Source organism: Hordeum vulgare, chromosome 4H, assembly GCF_904849725.1.
Source record: "Hordeum vulgare subsp. vulgare chromosome 4H, MorexV3_pseudomolecules_assembly, whole genome shotgun sequence".
Classification (NCBI taxonomy): Eukaryota; Viridiplantae; Streptophyta; class Magnoliopsida; order Poales; family Poaceae; genus Hordeum; species Hordeum vulgare.
In genome coordinates this window covers 160202828-160212033 of record NC_058521.1, presented here as the reverse complement: position 1 = coordinate 160212033, position 9206 = coordinate 160202828, and positions in this window count along the sequence as shown.

The following is a 9206-nucleotide window of genomic DNA, read 5'->3' as shown; positions in this document are numbered from 1 at the left end:
ACACCAGTTGCAGGTACAGGTAAAGGTTACTTGACGCGAGCGCGTTGATTGTTCGTTTGGAGTTGCTTCTTCTTCTTCTTCTTCATCGATCTAGGATGGGTTCCAGGCCGGCAGCCTGGGATAGCAAGGATGGATGTCGTTTCATTTTCTTGTTTGTTTTCGTCCGTAGTCGGACCCTGCTCTTCTTCATGATGTTTATGTAATGTACTGCTATGACTCTAATGTAGCTTGTGGTGAGTGTAAGCCAACTCTCTTTACATATCTCTTCTTTTCAATACATGTACTTGTAACGATATCCATTCTTGCGACACGACGAGATGCGCTTCTATCTCTAACGAAGCCTTCGTGCCAAATTGAGGATAGGGTCGCATCTTGGGCGTGACAAGTTGGTATCAGAGCAGTATCGACCTAGGAGCCCCCTTGATTGATCGAACTTGGCCGAGCCGAGTCTAGTGAAAATCTGCTTTGAGTCTCGTTATATATCGGAGATTAGGATTCTTTTTTCTCCTCTTCTATGCTCTGGTGAGGAATCTTGACGTAATAATTTAATTCTACTCCTCTTCTCACTCAATTTTTTTAGGATCACGCGAATATTTTTGGAATCTATATGATGCCGATGTGACGGAGTTATGTCTTGGTGCCTCCTATCTGTTTAAGTTTTAGGGGAGTTGAGCTCCAGGGGATTCTTGAGCACATCGTTATCATTCAGATTTCTTAATATCTCAGAACGAAGGATGTTCGTAATTGCTTCAATACTAGTAGTGCCGAGATAACCCCGATGTCCCCAGTACTGGTGCAGATTGTTCGGGAGTACTACCATACTTTGTATCATTGTGATCACGAGGGTCTGTAGTAGATGAAGGTCCGAGATTCTGGTTGTGTGTTGACGGATGTGATACAGGTGACGGGTTAGTATAGGAGTTGTGTGATATTACTCCTTGTATCCGTGTACCAGATAGCATGACCAGATATTTCGGGAATTCATAGGTGGGAATTCAAGTAGTTACTTATAGGATAATCTTCCAACAAATGCGTGATGTTAGGTTGGGGTTCGACATCTAGTGGATTCCTGTCCACGAAAATATCGGACGAAATCTTTCTCATGAGTTTGTTCTGGCTAATTGTAAGCCACACCCTTTCTTTTGTTTAATGTAGTAATACGTGTTGCTTCGATGTCAAGTGGTGATTTCAGATCTTTTCTAAGAGGCGTTCTCATATTTTTATGAGAGTATTAATTCTTTTGCTCTATCAATTGTCTTATCAATTCCTTTCAGCCGGAGTCATCGTATCAATTCCATTCAACCAGTGTGCTTCTCTTCAACTGAATTCAATCTTATCTAATTTTGCAAGATCATTCTCTCTTTTATGCCGGAGTTCATCTCATCTGTTCCAAGTCGTCTTTGTTTTTCCCCGCCCTCCCACCCTTTTCTTCAGTGATTCAATTTTTATCGAGGAGTTTTCTTTTCTTTGTGCTTCCGCTGTGTGTTCTTTTCTCTCTTCCCGGTGATTCATTGTGAAGACCCTCAGGAGCTTCGTGTTCCTCTTTATTCTTTCTTGTCATTCTTACCGGTGAATTTAGTTCAGTTGTCCGTGTCATCATATCCTTTTCATCCTTGTAGTTCTTTCCTATGTTGGAAATTTTTATCAGACTATCTTCTTGTTGTCGTTTCTCTCTATTCTATCCGGGGCGTTGAAGTTATCTCAGAATTCTTGTTCTCAATTCTTTAATTATTTCGAGGTTCTCAACCTCATCTAGTTCTCTTCATACCGGTGCAATATCTCTCTTCCAAGTAATCTTTTCCAACGGTGGTTTCTTTGAGTGGGCCCATAACCCACAGGTTCTTTCCCAGGATCTTTCTTGGCTCTTCTAATTTTCTCCCGGAGATCTCTAATTCTTTTGAACTATGACATAAGTATGAATTTCATTAGTCATATCCCTTCTCCAAGATCTATTTGAATAAATTCTCATATTGGCTCAACCTTTCATTCTTCTTTATTCAGGAGTGTTTGAGTTAATTCTTGGTGTTGTTCTCGTCATCATTCTCAGTTTGCAATTCGAAGGAGTGTTTCTCTCATTCTTGGTCCATTCTCTTCTTGATTCATCGTTTCAGCCTTCTGGCATCATCTTCAATTATTCCCAATCATGAGTAATCCCTTTCTTGCTATCCGGTGCTTTTCTAATTTGTTTTTCATTCTCGTTCCTCCGAAGGCCATCATTTCAGAAGATTCTCCGTTCTCAGCTTTCAGCTTTCTCCCTCAATTCTTCTGAATTGTTGTCTCTTCGCTCGTCTCTCGATTATTCCGGTGCCTTATTCAAGTTTTCTGTTAGGTGGCTCATGATCTTTTCATTCTCTTGTATATCCATTAATTCGTGGTGTTCCCATTCAATTGTGAATTCTTACCGGTGCTTCCTTCAATTATGCCTCAAGTGGTGTTTTTCTCTCGGTCCCTCCAAGATTCATTTCTATAAGATTCAGTCGTATGCTAATTCCGTGCTTGTCATCAATTAAAATTGATGAAGGACTAGCATAACATAATTCTTATTCTTGTTCATAGTAATCTGAATTCTTCTTCCGGAGTGGCTCACGATATCAATTCTTTTCTCAAGTGTTATTATCTTTTATTTTCTGGAGTTCCAAGTTTTCTCAAGTGTCTCATCGTGAAGCTTCATCGAACTCTTCGCAAGGCTTCAATCTTATTCTTTCATCCTTCATATCTTTGCATCATTCATTTGTATACGGAGGTCCTTCATGGTGGTTCGTCATGATATCTATTCATTCTCAAGTGTTCTTCAAGATTCTTGTTGGAGAACCTCAAGTTTTTCTTCTCTTGCATTTCCAAGTGCATTTGTTCTTCCTTTAGCCTTTGAGGTGGTATTATAGCATTCTTGTTAGTGTAGGAGCCTCGAAGAGTTTTCCTTTCAAGAATGAGATAATTAAACCCACCAATTCTATAATCATGAGATATTTTCAACCCATGATTTCTTCATTGAGCTATCTTGGTTTGGATTTCACCTAAAGCTTTTCCTATGGATTGTTTCTATCATGGTGCTTATCATTAATCCAAGTTCTCAATGTATCCTCTTGGTGTAAGAAATTGTTCATATCTTGTTTCTCCCAATCAATCCTTGTTTCTGTTATTGGCTGGTTGTCACTTCATTAGTTTGAAAAGGTTTCCATAAGGCCACTAATATCTTGTTCTTTTCGTCGTTGTTTTTCCAACAACTCCGTTCAATTCTTCGTGCAAGGTTGCTTGCCAAGTTCATTGGAGTTAGTAGTTGTCATTCTCTCTTCATTCTCTTCTTCCGTATAAGCTAGTTCCTATTCTATTGTTCCGGAGGCTTTGTGATGTTGCTCTTTTGGGTCTATTATGCTGTTCTATCAAGATCATGGTGTTCCCTTGTTCTATTTAGTTGTTTGTTATGAATATTGTGTATTTCTTCCATCTTTTCGAATTTTTTGTCCCATTTTCCTACCGAAGTGCTACCGAAATTTTCCGTGAATTCTTGCTTCTTTCTCATATCATTCCTCATCTCTTTGCTACGTTCAAGGATCGTTGGTTTCACTCGTTTGTCAAAGAAGCGACTAAGTTTTACCTCTTGCTTTCTCATCCTCCCCCCTTTTCATTCTTGGATCTCAGGGCGAGATCCTCTTGTAGTGTAGGAGAGTTGTGACAGCCCGGTGCTGATGTTCCAGAAGATTCCCCTTCTATTCCGTTTTCGTCGTGTGTCTATTTTCTTTTATCGCATCATCATCACATCATGCGCATCATCTGCATTGCATCGGCATCTCCGTTGCCGCAAGTTTTCAAAATTGCATCCGTTGCTAGTTGCCGGTTCTCGTCGTTGTTCGTTCTGAGCCCGTTCACACACGCACGCGCCCGCGGCATCGTCAAAACCTTGTTTTAAAAGTGTGTGTAAAACTTTCTCTGTTCGAGGTGAAACTTGGCATGTGGTCGTGATTAGATATAACTAGGCCGCCTGTCGAATTTCATCGCGATCGGAGTCCGTCTGGTACCTGAACGATCGACCGTAGCGGCACCGTATTCAGTCTACCGTCGGACGTCTGTCGGTGTTTTAAAATTCGTTGCCGCGCCGCCCGTTCTCCCTCTCGTCTCCGGATAACCACTCTACACGGCCTCGTAACCGTTCCCGCGTTCGGAATCGTCTGAATCCGACCGCACGGTTGGATCCGGAATGAAATTCCGGTTAACCTAGCCCCCCTCTTTTCTCTATAAATACCCCCCGTGCATTTTAGACAGCCTCCCTCTAATCCCTCCTTGTTTTCCGCGCCCACCTACCCCTAACCCTAATCCTTCCTCCTCCTCTGCACAGCCGTCGAGCCCCTCATCTCCTCCCATGCCAGCACCGCGCCCGAGAGGCTCCCGACCGCCTCCCCGTGCTGCACCTCGTCCACCCTAGATCAGAGGAGGGCCCCTCGTCGGTCGCCGCCCCGCTGCCGGTGCCCCAGCCGCCGCCGCCATCCATCAACCTCCCTGCCCAGCTCGCAACTCCCGAGATCCATCGGAGACCCCGTGTGGCGCCATGCCTCGTCGCCGGCCTCCCCAGGTATCCTCCGGCCATGGATCCGGTGGATCCCTTCCTCCATCGGCTGGATCCGGTCCGGGGAAGGGCCGCCTCGCCCCGCCTCGCCTGCTGCCGAGGAGCCTGCCGCCGCCATCCCCTGTAACGCTCGGGAGCGAGCAGAGCACGAGGGAGATGACTCGTCCCAGCGCCCCGCCTGGGCCTCTGCCTCCGCATCGCTCCTGGGCCGGCCTCGCCTCCAGCGCCCCGAGGCCGAGCAGCAGCAGCTCCTCCCGCGCGGTCCAGCACCACCAGGCCCCGTGGCCCAGCCTCTCCTTCGAGCCAGGCCAAGGCCTCCAAGGTGAGCACCCCTTTGGCCCTTATATCTCGTCCGCACGAACGTTAACTAGATTGCGCCCTTACTGTTCGGCCCATTAGATGTTTTAGGTTGTTTTTTAGATTTAATAATTCCAGAATTAGGCAAATATATAATGCCCGTAACTTTTAATCTGTAAATCGGATCGCGACATGTAGCATATGGATTTTGCGTAGTTTTGCGCATAGAATATGTTGGTGCAACTTGAATTTTTTTTTGACGACGTTTAGCGTGCCGTATGCATAGATTAACATGCTGTCCTAATATGTTTTGCCCGTAGTTTATTTTTCGCGCGTGTCCGGTTTGCCCGAATGCCTTAGATAAAATGTTCATGCTCTAGGGACCAATTTTCCATGTATTTTAGAGTAGCCGTTGATATTTTTGCACGTAGGGATTTGCCGCTATATTATTTTCCGTGTTTAGGACGTTATCTCGCATTTATGTGTGGCAATATTTTTGTTGTGCAACCCCACATGTTTTATATATTTTCGGGGTATAAAAATCCGTGCAATTAGTTTTAGCTTTTGAGCAAGTTAGTTCGCGCGATATTTTGCCGTGATGCCCTTTTGTTTATTTCGTAGGATTTATTCCGTGCTTCGTTTGACGGAGTTGTCAACTAGAGAGTTGTTCTTTGATGTTTAGTCTAGCCCCTGGTATTTTTAGTTGCAATAGAAATGCATGTTTAGGTGTGGTTTGCTTGTTCTCAAGTTGCTAGAAATAGTGATGTTCTAGAGATGCTGAAATATTTCTAAGTCTGGAATCTGTTATTTTTTGTTGCTGTTTTGTTTTGATTCTATCTTGTGATCTGTAGCTCTTTTGAGGTTGGTCCAATGGAGTTAGTTGTAGCCCTTGTGTTTCTCTAGCATGCTGTTTATTTTCATGCCATTTGGAGTCCTGTAGCTATTGGTTTTTCTGCTGTCAATATGCCTTCAGATCGAAAACTGCACTTTCATGAAGTGTTATTTTCTCTAATTCTGAAATAGTGTGTGAGAAGCCATGTTGTGACTTCTTTTCCTAGTGATCCATGATGCCATGCTAGTTGTTGTTAGTTGTTTGTGGTAGTGCTTCTTGCCCTCTTTCGTGACATGCCTTGGTTGATTATATTAGAGTTGAGTAGCTCGTGGTTGTGGGGTGTAGAAAATGCTATGTGGCTGATTTTGGCAGATTGTAGTGATATCTTGTTTTGCTCGTAGTTTTTGAACCGTAGCTCCGATTTGATCGTGTCCTACATGAAACTTGCTTAGAATCTCGTGTAGTTTTATTTTGTCTTGCTGGTTGTATGTTTTGAAGTGCTCGTGACCGTCGTTGCACACATATTGCATACATGCCATCATATCTTGCGGTGCTCGTATCTTTGGATCCGTAGCTCCGTTGGAGATGTTCTTTATGTGTAGATTGCTTGAAATGACGCGTAGAATCATGTGAACCTATTTGTTTTGCTGTTTAATAACCAATTAAATGTGTTAGTTCAGATCTGGACAGAATTGTAAATTAATATGTGAGGTCGTCTTGGAGGTGCTATATGTCATTTCCGACCTCATTTAAAATGCCTAGATAGGTAGATTAATTGAGCTTCACCTCTTGCCATGTTTAACCACATTTAATATTTTCGTGTAACTAATCGGGATAGAACTAAATAAATAAACGTGGAGTTTCATCAATATGCAACTCGTTGCATATTGAACTTCACTTAATGTGTAGTGTTTGATTGTGTGAATTGTCATGCCGTGACTTGCATATTTTCAGCTGCTCATGCATCATATGTTTTTTGCATCGTGTGGTGTATATCGTGTGCTGATTTGTGTTTTTGGTTTCCTCCGTCTCGATAGAGTTCCGCAAGCGTGTCGGATGTGAGGACCCGTTCGACTACGTCGGTTCGTCTGCTTCACGGAGGCATTCTTCTTCCAAGCGGGATCTCAGGCAAGATGATCATTTCCCCAGATACCATTACTATCATTGCCATGCTAGTTATTTCGATGCTATCGATTATGTCTCGTTGCCTACCACATGTTAAACATCAGCCTCTCAACAATGCCATTAAAGCCTTCAACCTGTTCAACCTAGCAAACCACTGATTGGCTATGTTACTGCTTGCTTAACCATGTTGTTAGCGTTGCTATTTGCAGGTGCAGTTGCTTCCATGTGAAAACATGGGTTCCTTGTTATATCACCATATTAAATGCTATTTAATTTAATGCACCTATATACTTGGTAAAAGGTGGAAGGCTCAGCCTTTCTAGTCTGGTGTTTTGTTCCACCTTTGCCCCCTTAGTTTCGGCTACCAGTGTTATGTTCCATAATTGAGCGCTTCTAACACGATCGGGGTTGTTATGGGGACCCCCTTGATAATTTGTTTTAGATTAAAGCTGGTCTGGCAAGGCCCAACATTGGTACTACATTTTCCTAATCACCTAATAAAGTTGCATAGGGACTTTACGGACCGCGAGGATAATTTAATCAACCCCCGGGCCAGTGCTCCTCATGAGTGTTGGTCCCACCTGAGCGATGTCCGGCGCCCCTCTGGTCACCCGGAGGTTTAGCGATCCCGACGTCTAGCTCATCCGTCGTGTCCTGAGAACGAGGTACGCGACTCCTATCGGGATCGGCGACACGTCGAGCGGCTTGCTGGATTAGTTTTACCTTTGACGAGATATCTTGTGCATCGGGATCCCGGTGATGCTTTGGGTAATCTCAGAGTTGAGGTTTTCCACTAGGGAATTCGACGAGATTGCGAGCTTCGTGATTGAGGATTTCTATGCGGCTTGTAGTAATTTGTGATGGACTAGTTGGAGCACCCCTGCAGGGTTAAATCTTTCGGAAAGCCATGCCCGCGGTTATGTGGCAACGTGGAAACTTTGTTTAACACTGGTTCTAGATAAGTTGAAGCTAATTAATTAAAAATATGCCAACTGAGTGCGTAACCGTGACTGTCTCTTTTGTGAGTTCTTTCTCCGATCGAGGACACGGTGGGGTTATGTGTGACGTAGGTAGGTTTTCAGGATCATTCATTTGATCATCATCACTCACGTCCGTTATGCGTAGGTCTTCCCCCCTCTTATTTCTGGTACTCGTAAGTTTAGCCACCAAATATATGCTTAGCCACTGCTGCAACCTCACCACTTAACCATACCTCACCCATTAAGCTTTGCTAGTCTTGATTTCTTTGGAAATGAGATTGCTGAGTCCCCTGTGGCTCACAGATTACTACAACACCAGTTGCAGGTACAGGTAAAGGTTACTTGATGCGAGTGCATTGATTGTTCGTTTGGAGTTGCTTCTTCTTCTTCTTCTTCATCGATCTAGGGTGGGTTCTAGGCCGACAGCCTGGGATAGCAAGGATGGACGTCGTTTCATTTTCTCGTTTGTTTTCGTCCGTAGTCGGACCCTGCTCTTCTTCATGATGTTTATGTAATGTACTGCTGTGACTCTGATGTAGCTTGTGGCGAGTGTAAGCCAACTCTCTTTACATATCTCTTCTTTTCAGTACATGTACTTGTAACGATATCCATTCTTGCGACACGACGAGATGCACTTCTATCCCTGACGAGGCCTTCGTGCCAAATTGAGGATAGGGTCGCATCTTGGGCGTGACATTGGGTTCTACACTCTTACTTATAAAAAGGACTACGATCACTAGTAGAAAACATGGCTTTGGTCCAGCCGAGAAAAGGGATTTAGTCCCGGTTCTTTGACGAACTGGGGCCAATGGGTTCTTTAGTCCCGGTTCGTGATGCCAGGCCGCCGGTAGGGCCAGGGTCCCGGTTTGTCTGACCCCTTTGGTCCCGGTTCCAGACACGAACCCAGACCAATGGTCCTCGGTCTTGGCGCAACACCTTTAGTCCTAGTTGGTGGCTGGAACCGGGACTAAAGGTTAGTATTCTGTCCCAGTTGTGGCCACCAACTGGGACCAAAGAGATGCATATATATACCCTCGCCCTACCAACCATCCCCTCTATTTTTTGGCCGATGTGTGCATGCCATGCTCTTGTTGCCACCCTTCTATGCATGCACATGAGGTGTGCAATGAAATGCCCGAGCCACACTTAAGCTTTCTCCTCTCTAAGCTCGACCTCCAAGCTCCATTTTCCTCAAGATTTGTCTAGGTTTGGTGGTGCACCAACTATACAAGTGTTCTAAAAGGTTAGCTACTTCATCCTTTCATCTCTCACTACTAGTTTAGTTCATTTCAAATGCTCTAGAAGTAGAGTGGTTTGTGGGTTTTAGTGTAGGAGTGTATGTGGGAGTTCTTTTGATTTAGATGCAAAACTTGAGCTTAAATTAACTTCTTAGAGTCTGCACATGTGTAGG